Source organism: Chroicocephalus ridibundus, chromosome 4 (assembly GCF_963924245.1).
Source record: "Chroicocephalus ridibundus chromosome 4, bChrRid1.1, whole genome shotgun sequence".
Classification (NCBI taxonomy): Eukaryota; Metazoa; Chordata; class Aves; order Charadriiformes; family Laridae; genus Chroicocephalus; species Chroicocephalus ridibundus.
In genome coordinates, this window is record NC_086287.1 from 31,343,168 (window position 1) to 31,359,638 (window position 16,471).

Consider the following 16,471-nt stretch of genomic DNA (forward strand, 5'->3'; position numbering starts at 1 on the left):
GGAATTAATCAGAACAGCTTCAAGATCTTCTTTGCTAATTTAGAGTCCACCACTGTGAGCTCCATCATTAAAACTGTTTTTTCCTCATTAAAAGCTTGCAGTCTTTTCTCAGCCAATCACTCAACACAGTAAAATCCTTCTACAATGCTTTACAGTCAGCTTTGGCTATCTTGAGTAATTTCACATCAGCCAAGAATTGTTTCTGTCTTCACTCCCTTTTCTAGATCAGTTAAAACATGTTGAATAGCAGGCAGCTCCATTCATTCCCCTACTACATAATTTTGAAAAAGATTATCTATCCTATTCTTTTTTTTTTTTTTTTTTCCTTTTCTTTAACCCATTGCTAATTCGGGAAGAAACTTATTCCATACCCCATATCACTTAACTTTTGTTAGCCTTTGGTGAGACGCCTATTAAATATTCAAGTTGTGCCGATTCTTCTCCATCACAACACATTAAAAAGCTGTGGCATACTAATTCTGCTCGTTATTACGATTTCAGCCGACCTGCTTGCTATAGAGTCCAGACACCCTAGTGAACTTCAGTCTCATGCCCTACCGGTTCTTTAAAAAACTTGGCTTCATGACTCTCACTTTCCGTTCCTCAGGTATGAGGGCTGATGTAAGTCATAGTTACCCATCACAGGGAGTAGTTCAGCACTTTAATTCTGATTTCTGCTAGAGTTCTTAGATGAAGACAATTTCTTTCTGTTGGTTTGTTATTATACATAGATCAATTTGTTCTAAACCTTTTTCATGACAGCTAAGTCAGAGGTCCTTAGTTTGTTCTCCACACAGAACGGCTCCAGTATGAAAAAAAAAACCTATTTACTCTTTCTTACTAAACAACAATAGAAAGAACTCATTTAGGGTTTGTTGGGGTTTTTGCTAAAAGCTTATCTTTCTTGAATATTTCTTTTGCACTTTGTCAGAAGTACAGTGTCAGGCTTTCTACTTTTGCATTTTAAATGCTATTATTAGTTGTGCTAATGCTTTTAGCAAGTCAAGGCTTAACGTTTTTGGCCTGTTTTGTGACAGTTTTACATTATCTTGCCAGGGTTTTCTATTTTCTCATTTGGACAGAAGTCCCACAATGGAAGAGGTCTCTGGTAGCTTTAAACAGTCTCATGTAAGTATTTTAACCTTTGGGCTGCTTTTCTTAATTTCTTTTGAGAAAGGTTCATCCTTTGTACGTACTTTCTTGTTGTAAATTCTGTTATGGTGGTGAGATGGGCAAGAAGTTGTGGGTTTTCCGTCTTCAGTGGTATTGAATTTGAGAAGGCTGTGACCAGTATTGCAGGGCAGATCATCGTTATGATTTTAGCAAAGAATTGCAAGGATAAAATGAGATTTATTTTCATTGTAAGTGTCTAATAATCTGTTGCTGGATTGAAATAACAGCCTTAACAATTGTAACCACTGCTGGATATGTGCACTGTATGGCACATAGTTAACCTCAAAATCTACTTTAAATCCCTGCCATTAAATAAGAAAGAAAGTGGAATAAAACCTACATGGTCTTGGATTATTTGTGAAATACTGTATTATGATCGTCTAAATCTATTATGCCAGGCTTTTTGTTGCTGTTGTTTTAAAAAAGTATTTAGTTTGTATATATGACTAAGCCTGCCTTTTTCATGAAATTGCAGAACCTTTCACTTGAGCTAAAGATTAGACATTGCATTTTATCATTCAACACGAATACACAAAATCTTGCAAGGAAAAGAGATCCTTGTTATCATTGCAGCAATCTCTCTTTTCCAGATTATTGAAATGAAACAAAGAGCAAAGAGTTCATTTTTATTTGCACCACCAAAGAGGAAAAAGGCAAAAAAGGATAATTGCAGTTTTCTAGTTAAGTCAAGAGCTTAATAGACATTCTAACTAAAACAAGAAAAATTTCCGCATGTTGCTCACCATGTGAGTGACCTCACAGAAATTATTTCAATCTGTCAGCAATTTGTTCTCATTCTTTGCACATAGTGTGAAAAATTCGGTACTTTTTTGTCAGAAATACCCTTGCATTTTCATTTTTAAGCATATCAAAAGGAGAAATAACCCAAAATGAGTTACTGAACTAATGTTTCCTCTGTGTGACAGTAATTGCCACATTGTACTGACCATAATGGTATTCAATGGAAGTTTATTTTTGGTTGATCATACCAATTTTATATTTATATGAAGTGCTAAACAATATCAATATTCTCTGTCTGTTTTACCGGCGACTGTGTCAGACCCCAAGTTATTTGAAAGCAGAGTCCAATACATAAGCACAACAAAAGTCACTTTTGGTAGATTTGGAGTAAAACAAAGGCTACAAATGAAAACCAATTCAAAAATCAATGTTTTAACAAGATGTGTTTTAATTCTGGTTTGTTTTTTTTTTTTAAAAAAAGTGAACGGGGTCAAAAGTTTAAAAATCTCAATTTTATCTATATATTCACTTGCATTTTTTGACATTTTAAATTACTTAGAGTTGCTGCAACAAGAGTCAATGTCAGCAAATGACTCAGCTCAGCACAAACAGAGTCTTCAGATCACCGAGATCACAATTAAATTGGTTCAGCAATACGGATAGGTCTTCATCATTTTTTCTCTATCTCTTTTGTCATCCACAACCGTTTTTGCCCCAGATCAGTGATCTCTCTGAAATAAGAACAGAATGAAGAAAAGCCTTGTCCATTTTACCCCGAGATAAATTCACAAAGGCCACCCCAGGACACTAAAAAATAGTCAGTGGGAAAAGAGGTTCATATAAGGTGGGAAAAAGAGGGAAAAGAGGTTCATATAAGTAAACGTGTATTGAGTGATGCCACAAAGCAAATTTTGAATAGAATTCAAGGATGAATAAAGGTGACTAAAGACTATGTTTGGGGCTCTTACTTTCTTAAATGAGTATGAAACTAGCAACAATTTCCAGGACCGCCTGAAATGTAAATGATAGGAACCGAAGAATGGCAGCACCACCGCCAAGAGGAATTTTCCATCCTGTAATTACATGGATTGCAACCAAAGCCCCCTTCTATGCACTTCACGCTGGAAAAGCAATATTTTTCTTTCAAATACACTTAAAATATAATAAAATATTGCACACAACCACCTCATGCAAGAACTCTAGAGAAATCAAATTTAGGCAATCTAAGGTATAAGCAAGCATCCACAAATCTATGCACACACAACACTGAAAATAATTTCAACTACATGTAAATATATCTTTCACAACAAACTTTTAATAAAAGAAAACAAAAATATTTTCTCCTTTTTCCTCCGCCCTTTTCAAAATTAATACTTTTTTTTTCTCCTTCCTTCTACTCCTTGCCCTGTTGATATTTTCCTGCCATTTTTAGATTCTCATCCCTTTTCCTCCATTTCCATGTGTATTCTTTATTCACCTACCTGACTTCCCTCCTCTTTCTCTCCCCTCCTGATCTATTTCTTTGCATTCAAATAGCGGTGCTGCCTGGGACATACTCTCTATCTAAATCAACCTCAGCTAGTTTACACCTGTTGCTTTCATAAGACGGTACTCAGGGCACAAATGCCTTTTTCCCTGATACCTCAGTGTCCATTATATCCAAGCACAGTCTTGTCACGGCGTCATGGCATGGTCTAAAAAAAATAAGAATAGAAAACTTACTGGCTTAGGGGTCTTTATGCCTGTTTGCAGTTCAGAGAAAATAGCAGATATCTTACTGTGCTAGCTTTTTTCTTCTCTGCTTTTGCATTTGTTTCCTTCAATAGCATGCTGTTAAAAAATAAAATAAAAATGGGTGTCTTTTTTCTCTAAGCCATGCTTCTTATCTCGTCCTCCCATCACTGCCATGCAGGACCACTCATCCATAACAAAGGTGCTTGTCACACACAGCAACCAGGAAAACGTGGGGCCATGAAGAAAAAGTGGTAACCCTGTTTGTCTTGCCAACCCTCTTTTACAATTTTACCACAGAACTTCGTTTGTGGTTTTGTGGAATTCATGGTGAGACTTTTAAAAAGAGGTCCTCTGATGAATATTAAGCCACGTTAACATCAATGAAATGCTTAAAAACACAATCCTCAGAGTACTTGGCACAAACACAGACCCAGGTTCAAGATGAGACAGAAGCCAGTTAAGTTCTCCAGGTATCAGACAATTGCTTGCATGTCTTTTCTTGACAACATCTTGAGGTTTTCAAGGACAACGTTCTGCCCCAGTACTCTTGCATGTAATTAACTCACAGTGTAATCAACAGGATGTGTAGCTGAGGAGCTCTGAAGAGATTTTGTCTGGCTAGAAAACATTAAAATGAAAGTTTTTATTGCTGAGTATACATCTATTCACAGAAGCTAACAGCTATTTGCTGCATTGTCTGCAATTTAAATAGGTTTAATCTTCAATTATATTAAAATCTATTGATGAGGAGAGGAGGTTCTTTTAACAGAGCACTAGCCAGACATTTGTGAAGCCTTCTCAATCATAATCTGCCAATTCTTTCACCAAGAGGTTCTCGCAAAAAAATTCTGCCTTAGCTTGTGACAAATCCTGTATCCCAGAAGTACACGAGCTTGAGAAAATCTGGATTTGCCTACATTTAGGCAAAAATGTTTCTCTTGGCCAAAAAGGAGAAAAAAATCCCTAAATCAAGAAACACATTAAAATGTACCTTTTCTGGAGGCTGAAATTAATAGAATAGTAGAGTGGTTAGTTTATATAATTTTTAATATTTTTTTTAAAAGAATTAATGAAATTCCTGTAAGCAAGAGATTTCTTCTTAAGAAATGTTTTACTGAATAACAAAAATAGCAATGAATTCTGCTGGGAATCACTTCATTGTTGTCATGTACTGTTAAATCGAGCCATCCAATGCATCCATAAAAATACAATAATCGGCCCATTTATTTGTTAATAGGATTGTAACCTTCATAAACATCAAAGTCATAACTGAATCCTAAACAGCAAACGTCATAACAAGAGTGGTTGTTAGACACTTGTGGGATAAGTGGGATACCCTCCTTGAACAGATTTCTTCCTTTTTTACGCTTATTTCCTGGTTAAAGTGTTAGGTTTTTGTGGCCAGGCAGGTTCTCTCTTCATTCTTCTCTGCACATTTATCCAGTCTGTTTAGACTGTACACAGGAAATTCCATCCCACCATGAGGAAAAACTTCTTTACCCTGAGGGTGGCAGAGCACTGGCACAGGCTACCCAGAGAGGTGGTGGAGCCTCCGTCTCTGGAGACATTCAAAACCCGCCTGGACGCGTTCCTGTGCCACCTGCTCTGGGTGACCCTGCTCTGGCAGGGGGGTTGGACTAGATGATCTCAAGAGGTCCCTTCCAACCCCTACCATTCTGTGATTCTATGATTAGGAGTCAGGGCAATGCTAAGCACTAATTGGTTAAATAATCACAGTAAGTTTCTTTTTAGAGCTCTTGTTATGTTGTTGGAATAGTTTAATTTTTCTGTACGTTGAGGTAATGCTTTTTTGCAGTTATTTTGGAATGCTTTTGGTAAAGAACTGTCCTCTCCTGACACAGCAGAAAACAACCCCATCACATTTACCTTTGCAATGCACATCCATACATACTTGCCACATTTCATTTATGGCTCATTGTTCTACCAACCTTAATGTCAAATGTGGTCTATTTGCAAATTTGAGTTGCAGTATTTTTGGCTCCTCTGCTACTTGCTATGGCATGTTTTCCGTGTAGGGACTCTTCAAGTGGAGCCGTGAGCCGTGTGCCTTGACAAAGAAGCAGTAACCATCCTCTGTTCAGATGCAGACTGGCACAAAAAAAAAAAAAAAAAAAAAAAAAAAGATAAAGATAAGCAACTCATGCTTCCTACAAAGACTTTAACTCTGGATTTATTTTGTGTTTCATGTTTAAAATGAAAATTATTAGGCCTTGAAAGCAGAAGCTACCCAATGAACACGGCAACGTATTTTCCATTACACAAATAAAATGTTTATGAAAAAAATCTTTAATTTCTTTAGAGCATTATTACCTGTACGCAAGCAGATTTAGATGGCTATGTGCTTATTGTATCCAACCAGACAAGACAGCAATGGTGTACGTCTAAGTCCAGCTGGAGACAGGAGGAAAGCCGCCCTGGTCGTGAGTGCCATGGCGCACACAGCCCTGCTGCCCCGGGGAGGAGGCAGCTGCTCCTCACACCACCTGAAGAGGAGACTCAGTATTAAATGAGTGAGCACGAGGAATAAGACAAAGGAAAACCATATAGCATCCTATAAGGGCCTTCAACAGCAAGCTACTAAGAAACAGGAGAGCGATCCACGGGCTAAGCGGCACTGTCGGGACATACAAAGCTGGCTCACTCAGTAGCAGCGAGGAACCGTTTGACAAGCGTTAACCGTTTCTCCCACAAAGAGAGTGGCAAAAGCAATTTGTGCAGCAATTGCTCATGCAAGAGAGGATCAGTCAGGCCACCTCGGTGCTTACAGGTAGTTTGTGTCATCTTTTCCTGGTGTTCGGGTACACAGACAGCAGGGCTGGAGCTGTGACCATTCTCAGTGCTAAAGAGACCTTGTAAGACCTTGCAAGCCCTTGCCAAAGAGAAAAAAGCACACAGCAAGTGAAAAAGGAGATACATCTTCTCTGTAACAACTCACAAAAAAAAAGCACAAGCAACTTTAATTGCAGTTATAATGGAACAATAGAAGACCGACACAAAAGCGTTCTCATTATCCCTGAAATAAAAACAAACTAACAGATCTTTTTTAATGTGTATCAGACAGACATCTGCCCGAAACAAAATTAAATCTTGACAGCATAGTCAAAATGGGATAATTTTGACAGTGACAGCAAGGAAATATTCTTAAGGGAATTTAAAGTTGCTGTCCAAAGAGCTCTAACATGGCACAGTGGGATTAAATAAATACAGGTTTGTTCAAACGGGCAAAAAGAACGTGAAACGGTTGCCCTTTGTCTGAGCAAACCCGTCACCTGGACCGGGGTGGAAACTGAACTGGGGTGGAAAAAGGAATCATTATGAAACTGCATTAGAAAGGGTATTAAAACACCCTTAACAACTGGCATGGGATCGTGTTGCTAACTATTCGTAGCAACAGTACTGTACAACTTTTTTGGTCAGAATAATATTATGCTAACAACTGTAGATTTTAATTTCGCCCCCCCCCCCCGTAAGTGATATTTTGCCTTTCCCGTTTCCCTCGTCTTGCAGGGTAATACTGTCAGAAAACAGTATTGCTGAACAATGCTGGGTGGAAGGGACCTCTCTTTATATAGAAAAACTTCCATAGTGTCGGTGAAGGCCATCTGTGATAGAAGATGGTGAGATGGTGTTCGGGAAAACACATCTTTCAGAAGTTTTATGAAAATAGGAGATGTCCAAACTGGAACAAATGTATTGGCTGAATATTTCCAAAACAATTAAATACAGATACCTCCTTTTCCATTCCAGTTTGCCTTACAGCAGGTCTCTCGCACCAAACCAGAATTCTGCAGGCAGGCGGAGAAATGGGGTTTGCTCATGTTATCTGTTTCCTGCAGACACTGATAAATGAACCAAAAACCCAGTCAGTGACCAGTGTCAACAAATGCCAAAACTGCAGGAAACAGTGAATGTTTCTATGTAGTCGGTCCGTGTGGGAAACAGTCAATGTCAACGAGACATCAGGCAGGGCGCCTGTTCTAGAGACGAGGGCTGTTTGACTAACGCATGATCTCAGCAGCACCGCTCATTGCTCTGATGACTGCATTGCTAATTTAACAACCGAAGGCCATAAGGAGAACCCTGCTTCTCAAAACCTCACCTGAAAAGCTTAACACCATTGCTCAGCCCCACTAAGCTACAAGTCTTCAAGAATAACTTCAGTGCTCCTGGGTTCAGGGCTGTAAAAGAGCCACGGGTCTTCCCAAGGGCAAGGCTTTCAGTGCCAACGTGTGTGACACGCTGTAAAATTATCAGGCCGAATAAAGAGGATTTTGAGCAATGACAATGTCCAGCAGCTCCGCAGCAGCACAGATGCAAAAGTGCCAAAGTAACAAGTTCCCCCCAAAAAACATTATTTTTTTTGTCAAGCCCAAGGACAATTCACACCACATTTAAAGGCTATAAAACTGATCACAGCGTTTCTCAGGATTCTCTAGGATGAGATCTCATCTGCTTGCTGTACCACACAGTGCAGGAAAGTGGCTGTATGGGAATGAGGGGGAAAAAAAAAAGAAAAGAAAAAGAGAGAATAACAGTTAATTGGGTTTTCTAATAGTGAGGAGCAACGTTGTTCTACAAACTTTCTTCATACTTGTACAGCTCAGTGGAGACAACGATGTAATTACAAGCAAAGTGTATCCCCAAAGCAAACAAAATTTATGATCTGAAGGAAGTGGGTTTCCCAGTTTTGAAGTCAAGCCACAGGACTGATAGGCGAGGGTTTTTTAACACCACTACTGATTCACATTGCTTCCTACATCACACCTGCGGCTCCTCAGTGCAAACGTGCCAGCATAACGGACAGTCATCTATCACGATGTCATCCTTTCAAACAGAATAAATCCAAGTGCAGATAATGCAGCAAATTATTCCAGAGTAAATGAAATAAGATTATCATAGATGCATGTCTCTCTGCTTTTCAAATACAGTGATTTATGAGTGATACGTTTTTTTCCAAAGCAACAGTACTTTTTAAACAATCTTTTAATAAACAAGACTGTAGCCAGGAAATGGTGTTCTAGTCCGCCCTGGATTTAATCTGAATTCAAATGCAGTAACAAATAACACGCATTTTTAAAAAGGAGCTTTCAAACCATACTGCTGTTCTTATGCCTCACAGTTAATTCATTAATTAAGACATTTCCACGAAAAATAATAAGGGCCAGAAAGTGGAGTAGGGCACAGAGGAAAATGAGATGGAGCTTTACTTTCTTTATAACCTCTATATAGCTAAAGGAAGAGATGGGTTTGTTGAGGCTGAGAATCTTTCCTTTTCTGAAGGACAATTTCCATCTCAATTTTTTAAAAATTCAAGTACAGACCAGAAAATGGGTGGTATTTTTCCAACATTATATTTTCATGATGTTAATTCAGATAGCAAGCATCCACTGTTTTTCCAGATCAGATAGGTATTTAAGATGATTATTTCTTTTATGTATACATACACATTTTAAGAAATTGCATGCTGTTGGCTTCTGCTATTGATTTCTATTCCCCTTTTCTAAGCTGATAAATGCAAAAAGTGTATATCTGCTTGGTAACATTCCCAATACATAAATGCATACTTTCAGCAAAGGCATGCCCTTTCCCAACATTTTTTTTTTTCTGGTTTGCATTTAACAAAATAACTGCAAATGTCAGGTATTAGAGGGGTTGAAACAACCTTTTCTATTTTGTTGTCTTTAGAACCCCATCTTTTATTCATGACTTCTCTCTTGGTGCTGGAAGGGAGGCTGTGTTGCTATAGCAATGCCCTGCATATCCTTGTGGATAGCTTACAGTTTCACTTTTTTTAAACAACAAAGAGCCATTGATACTACATGTTGCCAAAGGTTACAAAAGTTGAATTCTAAAATGGAAATATTTCTTCTGTAAGACTGCATAGGATATATGTCATGCAAATTCAAAGCTTCAAGTAAAAATACAGCCCTTTTGTGAATACGGATGAACCTAGTATAATACAGTTTGCCTTCAATATATTATTCAGAAGAAAAGTATTTAAAATATACTCGTTATCTACTTTTTTCAAGATATACATGCTCAAATATGTACAACCTACTCTTACACATTTCTGACCTGTAGTAGAAATAAAACCTTCCTACATTTTAGCAGTTCTGGATAATAAAATGCAATCTCGTATTCCAATTATGATTTAATGGTAAATACATTCCCAGTGTCAGGGAACAGTCACCTTATAGAAGCTTCCCTGCCCACAATGGATATTAAATATAGTCGAGTGTCCTTCAAGACTTCTCAAGTATGGGTTTTGTTCCTACCCTAATTGATTTCTCTTCCGTCAGATTTGAGTCCCACAGATAGATGTTTACATAGTACAAATTCAATAACGGTTCAACAAGTTAAATCAAATAAAGAGTTAGATGGGAAAATTTAGGGTTACAGTCATAAAAAAGAAATTTATACTGGTGATTCAGCAGGCAGCACCAAATGACTCAGAAGAGATCAAAGAGGGTAACATGGACAAAACATCTCCCGTCACTACTACAGAGCAGTAAATCAGAGAGGAAATCCAGACTTTTCCACCCTCAAAGTGAAACGCAGGTGGAACAAATACCTCCCGTGCTGGGTTTACGGCAGATATTCACTGCCTCGCTCCTGCTGTGCTCGCAGGAGGAGCGAAGCAATTTCCGAAGGTGTTTCAATGGAGTGATTCAGTTCCCAGTGTAATCCTTCTGGCACCGCTGCCTGGCAGCCACAAGAGCCAGGTTCAACCCCTAAATCACTAAAACACTTAAAACGAGCCCGCCTCGCTCGCCTTCCCGCAGAAACCTGGCACGCCGAGGCCACTGCTCGACAGACGGCAGCAGTGACACATGGAGCCCCTCCAGCGCCTGGCAGCTCGTGCCAGCCCACTCCTCCCTCACGGCCGCACAGATGCAGCAGTCTGATGGGGCCCGGCAGGAGGTGGGCTCAAGAAAATAGCTGTCCTTCCACTCAAAAACTCTTCTTTAGTTTCCAAATCTCGCTAGATTTACAAAACCCACAAACAGTTGCTAACATTGCTGCAGGGGCAGAGTGCAACTGAGGAAACGAGGGAATAGTCATCAAATATCATCCTGACCTGGACCATTTGGGTTCTGGACAATCCGTCTCCGCTACCGAGTAAAGAGTGGGACGTGTGGGTTTAAACAGACTTTGTTTAACTGGAAAAGAAGGAAAAGAAAACACATATACCAACAATTCACACAGGCAACACCACCGCCCCAGCAGAGTACCTAGCAATTCTCCTGACCCTGTCTTCCTCCGGGTGCTCCTGACTCGGTGCTCCTCCTGAGGAAAAATCACAGAAAATTATAGAATGTGTTGGGTTGGAAGGCACCTTTAAAGATCATCTAGTCCAACCCCCCTGCAGTAAGCAGGGACATCTGCAACTAGATCAGGTTGCTCAGAGCCTCATCAAGCCTGGCCTTGAATGTCTCCAGGGATGGGGCCTCCACCACCTCTCTGCGCAACCTGTTCCAGTGTCTCACCACCCTCATTGTAAAGAACTTCTTCTTAATGTCCAATCTAAACCTACCCTGCTCTAGTTTAAAACCATTGCCCCTCGTCCTATCACTACATCCCCTTGCAAACAGCCCCTCCCCAGCTTTCTTACAGGCCCCCTTCAGGTGCTGGAAGGCCACTATAAGGTCTCCCCGGAGCCTTCTCTTCTCCAGGCTGAACAACCCCAACAGCCTGTCTTCATAGGAGAGGTCCTCCAGCCCTCAGATCATCTTCATGGCCCTCCTCTGGACCCACTCCAACAGGTCCATGTCCTTCTTGTGCTGAGGGCTCCAGAACTGGACACAGTACCTGGTCTGCTGCACAGAAGACCACAGAGGACCTGGTCTGCTGGTGCTGCTCTGCCACCACACCTTCCACGGCAGTCCTGCACAGTGCAGGGAGGCAGTGACATGCCAAATCCACCCAGGGTCCTTGTCCCAAAGGAAGGCTTCACCAGTCAACTCTTGGCTCCTTGTAGATTTGGCACCTCACTTTTTTTCTTTTCTCCCCAAACCTTGAACCACAGAATTTGATTATGGTGTCTCCCTCTAGAACTAGAGTTCTCTCAACTACCACAGAACATTTTGTGAAAAAAATACATTAACTTTCTTTTCTTGTGCGATGACAGCGCCACAAAGCTTGCTAGAAGTTCCTTGCTGGACACCTACAGGGCTGCTGTGTTTGAGCCTGTCCCCCACCACCACCAAAAAAGGTCCATAGAAAGTGCCTTTAGGCTATGACTTCATTGCCTATAGGAAACCAGGGGAGACAGGAGGGCAAACCCTGTTGCTCTCGTTCAACCAGCTCCATGCTACTGCCCTCACACCCAGGGAGTGTGGCAGGGACTGCCAGTACGGGGAAGGCAGAAGGCAGAATCCAAGCTGCCTGTAAATTCTGTTTGCCTTTATGGTATTTTATGTCACAGCCTTTTTCTGAAGGATTTTTGTCTTGCTGCAAGGGGAAATGACATGTGCGATACTGCTGGGCCAGGAGTGATGTACTCAGCCCCGCTGCACATAGTGTGCTGTTGAGTTAGGACCCAGGACACCTGAAGCAAAATTCTCCTTATGCCTTTTCTTGGGAGTTCACCTCAAATCCATGGTGGAGCCCAGATTTTTTGCCTGTATGTTTGTTGTGACTGACTGGTAATTTTTGAATTCAGGCATGATGCAAAGACGCTCTTATCCCTCTGATGAAATGTGAAGCACCAGTTCCTTCTAGACCCCCCTAAATCGTTACTCATTCCTTTCCCTGAGCTCAAAACTGTGGGCACCCTGGGCTTACATTTTGGTTTCCTCTATCAGATGCCCCTCGCAAGTGTCCTGTCAGGTACTGGGGCTTCCAGCAGGATCCATTGCTTTGGCTTCACAGCAGGAGACGTGTCAGCACAGCGTGCAGTACTAAATACAACTAATGGACTCTACGTAGGCAGCTCTCCCAAACTATCCTAGGCAGCTTTTAATGCACCTCCCAAACCTGGGCCAAGTTGTGACCATGAGCCAGAGCCAAGCTGGAACCCAAACTAGCCAGGTTAGCAAAGTCTCAGGTCGGAAAAGCCTTGCAACTATCACACTTACATGTCTGCATCTTGTACGCTCATTTTCTGGGGCTCTCCCTACTGGTACGCTGCTTATTAAAACTAGCATTTGTGGGTTACACAAAACAGCAGTTTGAGGTGATCAGGAAATTTTCATTTGTGGGTTTGCTTGCAAAAATAATTGCCTTTAACTGCTGTTTAGCATTCAGAAGGATTTTTGTTTCACGTATAGTGGCATTTGGTGTTTGAAAAGCTGCTAATTCAGAAATTTATTTGTTGCCATCCTACTTTAACTTTAAAAGATTACTACTTTTGGTTTACCCTGCTTGCTCTGATTTCCACTGTGACTGAACCTGGCGTCACAACCTCTTTCCCAGGAGAGACACCTACCAACCCCTGCGAATTCCCAGCAATGCTGGGTGCCGCCTGCTGATCCCAGGTTCTCAGCTGCCTGTCCCTCGTCCTAAACCCTCTCTATCCCTATTTTCATGCTTCCCTCACACTGCTGGTCTAGCTTTTGACCCCTTATACATCCTTCTTCTCTGACATGTTCTACAAATCTCTTCTTTACCCTACGTCTGCTCTCGCAATGTTAAGTCCCCTCTCAACATGCTCTTGAAGGTGAAGCCTTGGTTTATAGCCATAGATCATATGTATAAAACTACTCCTGGATAAAAGCAGTTCTATACTCAAGATTGGTTCTGAGCAACAAAGAGATGTCATGGCCTAGATTTATAAAAGCCTTATTTCTATCGTGTTTGTCCCCACTTCATTGTTATGTTTAAACATAGGATTTCATGTTGCAAATTCTAAGTAAGCCTACATGCATTGGACCTCCCTCTGAAACACAGATCAGTGCTTATTGTCAGGTAAAAACTACAGGAAGATGGAGCTGAAGTTAAGAAGCATGCAGCGATGACTTGGGGTAAAACCATTAGAGAGCTGAATTGTAACCATTCTGAAAAATCAGGCTTTATAAGCCCTTGGAAAATCAGGCTAAGTCACACTTGAAATAAATCCAAATATATGAAGATATATAGGGTATCGTTATATGCTTTATTTTTTTCATATTCAAAGGCTTTACTTACTGGCCTGGAATAAAATGAGCTAATAATCATGAGATTCTCATTAGGCAAATTATGTTGTTGGGGCCAAGGTAAGAGACCTGCAGCCGTTCCACGGAGCGATATTGAAGCTTATAGTTTTAGCATAACCTTTAAAGAATTTGTTCTTTAAAGTATAATAATAGATGCTATAGCAGACCATGAGAAGCTGAAAATTTCCACAACTGAAAAAGGGCTCTTAGATGGGGCATTTTAGCATTTGACCTCCCAGATAAATCCACTTTTAAAAGCACACGTCACTTTTTATGTTTTCTTGCCCTCACAATGGAAGGGATATTCTGACAGTCATTCACAGCAAAAGAAATGATGCAAAAACTTCTTACATGACTGAATTTTTAATTGTTTTCAAATGCATTTTCATATTGAGATGAATGTTTTTTTAAGAAAAGAATAACATTTTCTGAAGAAAATCTCTGTAGCTTTGGTATACTAAAGGCACAAAACAGAGCTCCATGTTCAGTGTAGTACAGCATATTAAATGGTTATGCTGAAGACATGTATTCTAGACAATGTCTTTCACACAACAGTGGTAGGATAGGCAGAATCCTAAGCAACAATATTCAACAGCTGAGCTGTATGTGCATATGCTTTAATACATTGGTATTGGGCAATTTCCAGCATCCAAGTGATAAACCTTGAAAGAATTTTACAATTGATGTGAAGGATAACTTAGAAGAACTTATTACAGACTAGAGGGACACAACGATGTGTCCAGGAAGCCAGGAAGGAGGATGTTGCAGATGCTTAATGAGAAATATTTCTCTATTGAAAATAACAGATTTGAAGAATAAGTATGGGGATTTGGGCGCTCCTGAGACATGTGGTATTAATGGAATGTGTTAATAATGCGGAAGAAATTCTTTACTGTGAGGGTGGTGAGACACTGGAACAGGTTGCCCAGGGAAGCTGTGGATGCCCCATCCCTGGAAGTGTTCAAGACCGGGCTGGATGGGGCTTTGAGCAACCTGGTCTAGTAGAACGTGTCCCTGCCCATGGAAAGGGAGTTGGAAAAAGGTCTTTAAGGTCCCTTACAATTCTAACCATTCTATGATTCTATAACTAAGATTTACCTGTTTCACAAAAGCAGTCACTTACAGAAGTCCCCAAAGAGCCCATCAGATGCTCCACTCGCTCCAGCTGGAGCCACCTTGCTTCATATTAAAAAATGAAAAATCCAATATTCAAGAACAGGGACTGAAATACAGGTCTCCCAGAACTGTGATTGAACTGGTAATTTCTCTCTTCTATGCCCAATAGGTAGTTAAAATACTTTGTAACATACAAAAAAATCAAGATTAAGCAGGACACAGATTTCTACTCTAAACCACACATTTTTGGCTTGCTTGTTAAAGTATTCTATGAGGATGTAGGAGACGTGAGTTGAACTGAATGGTGGGACACTTGGTGGGAGTCTTGGTTACTGATTACAAATAGATTCAGGAGTTTTCTCCTTCCTGTTTCTGTGAATGCTCCCTACCACCTTAAAATTTTTATTCAACCAAGACCAATTCATCAAATTCCACTGTAACTTGCAAAGTATTTCCTTTCTCTTGAAACTTGGTCCTGAAACAAATGTCCTACTGGGCATACGAATTATCAATCGAATTAAAAAGGGCACTCGCATTTCTTCATTTTCAGCTTTGAGAACCACAATTAATAACTGAAGAAACATCTGCTAGCTACAAAGAGAGTGCGGTTTGCTACTCTATAGCAGGATGTTTTACTGTAGAACCTATTGAAGGATGAAGGGAAATTATCTTCTTTACTCTCCTGCCATTTTCAGTTATAGCACATATGTTTGAAGACAGTTAATAATGAAAAAAAATAAAATAATTCTGACTTAAATTGGCCCCTGGATTCTTCCTTATTCATTGCACAGTTCTAGATTGCACAAGAGATCCCATAACACCCAATACAGAAACCTCTTGGCAAGAAGCCCAAAAAGCACATCCTTTCAAAAGGACTGCTTCTCCACACGGCAGGACCCTTTACAGTGAAGGAAACAATCTGGCAGAAAGCAAGGGAAAAATGACCAGAACCGTTTCTGATCACAGTAATTTTATCAAGTTTTATACCAAAGGGTAACCACAGGAGACAAGAGCCTAACACAAGAATTAAACTGATATTGCAGAACATGCATAAAACTAGTGATGCTTGCAACGTCCCGAGATTTTTAAGTAACATAGTCCTATAATCAGTGTATAAAATACTTACTGTAGGAAACCTGGTGAAATCAAACCCAAGTCGTCTGAGGTTTCTAGCGATAGCAGCAATTATTCTTCTGAGGTGATGTGTGAAGTCGAAGCGGCTGCTACATCCCGGCACAGGAGGTGGTAGCGTGCTGCCCCCCAGAGACCGCATTGATTGCTTCTCTCAACACGTTCTCTTTTTATATATTAGCAGCAAAAATCTTACATTCTTGCTTTGCCCTAGGCCCAAACAACTCTGATCTAGTTAGTTCTGAGCTGTTATAGGTGTTGGTAGCCACGTTAGGGAAACTAACCATTTTATTTACTGCTACGGCAGAAACCTAATTCTAAAGGCAACAGGTAGGTGCAGAGGCTTTATGATTTTTGTTATTGTGTAGCCGAAGTTTCCAATATACCTGCAGTCGTAAAAATAAGTTTGGATATTTACTGTT

At 40.3% G+C, this 16,471-nt stretch overlaps 2 long non-coding RNA genes across 2 annotated transcripts; both read right to left on the reverse strand.

Annotated features, from left to right (window-relative positions):
* Nucleotides 1–2,307: 2,307 nt before the first annotated feature.
* Nucleotides 2,308–6,523, reverse strand: LOC134514531 (uncharacterized). The gene is made up of 3 exons (XR_010070745.1): nt 5,980–6,523; nt 5,598–5,757; nt 2,308–4,266 (listed from the first exon to the last, which is right to left on the reverse strand). It is a non-coding gene; the product is annotated as an uncharacterized LOC134514531 (long non-coding RNA).
* A 4,182-nt stretch (nt 6,524–10,705) lies between these two features.
* LOC134514532 (uncharacterized) lies at nt 10,706–16,124 on the reverse strand. Its single transcript, XR_010070746.1, has 3 exons — nt 16,045–16,124; nt 10,919–10,956; nt 10,706–10,829 (listed from the first exon to the last, which is right to left on the reverse strand). It is a non-coding gene; the product is annotated as an uncharacterized LOC134514532 (long non-coding RNA).
* Nucleotides 16,125–16,471: the final 347 nt, after the last annotated feature.